Source organism: Momordica charantia, unplaced genomic scaffold (assembly GCF_013281855.1).
Source record: "Momordica charantia cultivar OHB3-1 unplaced genomic scaffold, Mcharantia_2.0 BLBB01000163.1, whole genome shotgun sequence".
Classification (NCBI taxonomy): domain Eukaryota; kingdom Viridiplantae; phylum Streptophyta; class Magnoliopsida; order Cucurbitales; family Cucurbitaceae; genus Momordica; species Momordica charantia.
Genome location: NW_028275319.1, coordinates 77899 through 82528, shown reverse-complemented (window position 1 = coordinate 82528; position 4630 = coordinate 77899). Strand labels below are relative to the sequence as shown.

At 38.7% G+C, this 4630-nt stretch overlaps 1 pseudogene across 1 annotated transcript; it reads left to right on the top strand.

Moving 5' to 3' along the window:
• Window positions 1-203: 203 nt before the first annotated feature.
• On the top strand, window positions 204-3104 carry LOC148207257 (putative splicing factor 3A subunit 1; annotated as a pseudogene). Its single transcript, XR_015788071.1, has 2 exons — window positions 204-2456; window positions 2539-3104. The product of XR_015788071.1 is annotated as a putative splicing factor 3A subunit 1 (transcript).
• The last annotated feature ends 1526 nt before the right edge of the window (window positions 3105-4630 follow it).

Genomic DNA, 4630 nt, shown 5'->3' with positions numbered 1-4630 from the left:
TTCATTTGGCTCCATGTTTTTCTATACCTCCTGTGTACCTGTATGACATTTATCTTTTGGCTTTGGCCACCTCTCCAGATGATACATTGATTTTCCCTAGCTTTAATACTGTTTTTGTAAGATGTCAGTTAAATATCAGTCATGCTTTTGTGAACTATAATGGCATTGCTCTGAATCTTTAATTTTGCAGATAACAAAGCCTGCAGAAAGTATATATCTTGCTAGTATGAGGCGGTGTTATGATTGAAATATTTTCTGTTTGTCTTCAAGTCTTATTTTATTGTGGAGAAAAATGCTTAGCTCATTTGGACCAATCTTGACTCTTCCAGCTCCTTCTGAGGATTCAAAACTTACTGTTCAGGATGAGAAGGATGAAATTATTGATAACAATGATGGGGATAAAGACAAAACCAACTCCGCACCTGCATCGATTGCAACTCATACTAAAACTATTGGTATTATACATCCTCCTCCAGATATCAGAAGCATTGTCGATAAAACTGCACAATTTGTTGCAAAGAATGGACCAGATTTTGAAAAGAGGATCATTGCAAATAATGCCGGTAATGTCAAGTTTAATTTCTTGAATTCCTCAGATCCCTACCATGCTTACTATCAGCATAGATTGTCTGAATTTCGCGCCCAGAATCAGTCATCTGCACAGCAGCCTTTGCAGGCGGCAGATTCTGCTGCTCCTGCATCAGCACCATCTGGTCCAGCTGCCGACAGCAATGAAGCATTGGCAGCAAAGCCTGACGTTTCTGCCTTATTCAAGCCTGTACGCAAAGTTCTTGAGCCTCCAGAGGCTGAGCAGTATACTGTTCGTCTTCCTGAAGGGATTACAGGGGAAGAATTGGATATTATCAAGCTCACAGCCCAATTGTTGCCCGAAATGGGAAATCATTCTTGACAGGATTGACAAGTAGAGAGATTAACAATCCTCAGTTTCATTTCTGAAACCTACTCATAGTATGTTCATGTTTTTTACCTCACTTGCGGATGCGTATTCCAAAGTGCTGATGCCTCCTAAGGGGTTGACTGAGAAACTGAAGAAGAGTGTTACTGACATGACAACAGTACTTGAGAGGTGTGTGCATAGACTTGAGTGGGAACGTTCGCAAGAGCAGGCAAGGCAAAAGCTGAAGATGAGATTGAGCAAGAAAGGATACAGATGGCTATGATTGACTGGCATGATTTTGTTGTGGTCGAGGGAATAGACTTCGCAGACGATGAGGATGAGGATTTACCCCCACCAATGACTCTTGAGGAAGTCATTAGAAGAAGCAAGATTTCAGTCGCTGAGGAAGAGATTGTTGAGCCTGGGAAGGAGATGGAAATGGATATGGACGAAGAAGAGATGCAACTTGTTGAAGAGGGTATGCGGGCTGCTAGGTTAGGAGAAAATGACAATGACAAGAATGATATGAAGATAGATGTTGAGCCAGAGCCACCAATGAGAATTGTAAAGAATTGGAAGAGACCTGAAGATAGGGTCCCTGCAGAAAGGGATCATACAAAATTTGTTGTCTCTCCAATCACAGGTGAGCTAATTCCCATTAATGAAATGTCTGAACACATGAGGATTTCACTTATCGATCCGAAGTACAAAGAGCAAAAGGAAAGAATGTTTGCCAAGATTCGGGAGACTACACTTGCTCAAGATGATGAAATCTCACGAAATATAGTTGGACTGGCGCGAACTCGTCCTGATATATTTGGTACCACTGAGGAGGAAGTATCAAACGCAGTCAAGGCAGAAATTGAAAAGAAGAAAGAAGATCAACCAAAGCAGGTCATATGGGATGGCCATACTGGAAGCATTGGGCGTACAGCAAATCAAGCAATGTCACAGAATCTTGTTGGAGAGGATCAGAACGACAGTGCTAACTATGACGTAAGGAACCTTCCTGGCCCTGCAGCTCTGCCACCCAAACCCGGAGTGCCATCAGTTCGTCCTCTTCCGCCCCCGCCTGGACTAGCCTTGAATCTTCCTTCCCTACCTCCAAATGTACACTATTCTACCCCAAATTAGTGGTGGGCTTCCCGTACCCCCACCACAGCCACCCGTTATCTCTATGATTCCATCTGTTCAGCCACCACCTCCTGCAATTCCTGGACAACACCCTTATTTCATGAATCGGCCACCTTCTATGCCTCCACCAATGTCTATGAATGCACCAAATATGAGTGTACCGCCACCACCTGGATCTCAGTTTACTCCGATGCCCGTTCCACGGCCTTTTGTTCCTCTCCCCACCCCTCCACCTATGAATACCATGATGCCCCCTCCGCCTATGCCACAAGGAATCCCTCCACCACCTATGCCCCAAGGATCGCTGCCTCCATTACCACCTGAAGAAGCTCCTCCACCGCTCCCAGACGAACCAGAGCCTAAGCGACAGAAGCTTGATGATGCTCTGCTTATGCCCGAAGACCAGTTCCTGGCTCAACATCCAGTATGCACATTTTTTGTCTTCATTTTTATCTGTTAGTATCTCTTGACTATTTTACTGAGAGAGGTATTGTTTTTGGTGTCAGGGACCTATCCGCATCACTGTATCCGTCCCTAATCTCGACGACGGAAACCTCAAAGGCCAAGTTGTGGAGATCACAGTCCAGTCCTTAACTGAAACTGTTGGAAGTTTAAAGGAGAAAATAGCTGGTGAGATCCAGCTTCCAGCAAACAAACAGAAATTGAGTGGCAAACCTGGGTTTCTCAAGGACAACATGTCGCTTGCATATTACAATGTTGGAGCAGGGGAAGCACTTTCCCTGTCTTTAAGGGAACGTGGTGGTGTAGAAAGAGATGAAGAGCAAGCAGGTTAGTAGAGCTTTCTTATTAGTTATTAATATTCAGAGTTCAGACTGTTCTCATATTGAAGTGTATTGATCTGGTTTCCCCAACAAATAGACACTGCAAAATTGCTCCCTCACTGTATTCTTATCAGAAAACTTAGATTATCAAATATATGTCAGAATTTTGAGGATTTGATTAAGCTTGATCGCAGGAGGCAAAATTATCATCTGTATTCATTTTCGTTTAAAATTAATGTATTTATGTCCAAATTTAATAGCATCATTGATCTGTGAGTCTGTTTCACTTAGTAATGTGTGAATTTGTCACTTATTCATTAGCTTTCTGCGTTGGTTTTTCTTGACAAGCTCTGATGATGTGTAGAACAAAGTTTGTGAAATTTTATGGCAAAAAAGAATCTCTTGCTGTCGTCCAATACAATACTAACAAAACCGGTAAATTACACGTTTAGTCTTAGAATTTTTAAGGCTTTAAAAAGTGTTTAATCCGCCTCTAAACGATATAATTTTGTCTAATAAAATTTTGATCTGACTAATATGTCCGTAAATCTTTGAAAAATATATTATAAGTCAGAGATTTATCTTATTACACTAAAAGTGTACCTATCCATTAGGTATATAATTGAAAGTTTATAAATCTGTTGAAATAATAGTAAATTAAAGTTAAATACTTGTTAGATACAATCAATGAGACAGTATCTAATGTATTAGATGGCAGCAAATAAAATAACAAAGATTTAAGAAAAATGACAGAATTTTATTGGTTTATAGATATTTTTATAAACATGTCAATATATTTATGAGTTCGACATCGATATGAGAGGTAAATCAATATTTTCTTATAGTAAAAAAAATGATAAAATTGAAAAATATCAACAAAATGTCATTAATATATACATAATATTAATTTAATCATTTTTAATTTATTTAGAAATAGAAAAATATTTATTTGTTAATTTAAATATCTTTTACGTTTTTCTAATTTCTCTAACTTTTACAGAAATATTCATCGACGTCGATATTTTCATTGATATTTTCATGAAATTGAGACATCGACATTTCCATTGACCCACGTATATGCTACATTTAGTTTTTACTTCCATTACAAAATTCCACGATAAATGATAAAGAAGAGCGATCTAGAATAGTATCTTCAACCTATATCTAATTAACAAAAAAAAGTAAAAAAACGCTCCTGAATCAGTTTACAAGGTGCTCTCCTAACTGCAGTTGCTACCCTCCATACCCCCTTTTTTTTTTGTGACACAGAATCATTGGAAATTAGGTTAATATATAGAAGTTAGTATCCAGACCTAAGCTCCCCAGAAGACACATTTCTGTCTTTGAATTGAACAAACTGGCGCCTAGGCGCCGGCCTGTGCCTATGCCCCTGATGCTGGACTTTTTTAGTCTTTTTTTTTTGTTTTCTTTTTCTCTCTCCTCTCTCTTCATTCTCCTTAACCTTCCTACCCTCGGTTCTTATTTCTTGTCATAAAGAAAACTTTAAACTTGTATTAAATTTTTTTTTTGAGTACACAACATGTGGGGGGTGGGGGTTCGAACTCATGACCTTTTTTAATCAGAGATAAGTGTCTTAACCACTTGAACTATGCTTGATTTGGCTTAAACTTGTATCTAATGATTATTAAGGACATACAAATTTTATATTTGCATCCAATATTTATTTGAGGCTGCAGGCCACGTTATTGTGGCGGTTGCATACAATATTTTTACCTCTTGTTTAGGACATGTTCTAATTCTAATTACTTCTATTACATATTTTCTTGAAATTGCGTTAGAAATGATATTCTCAATT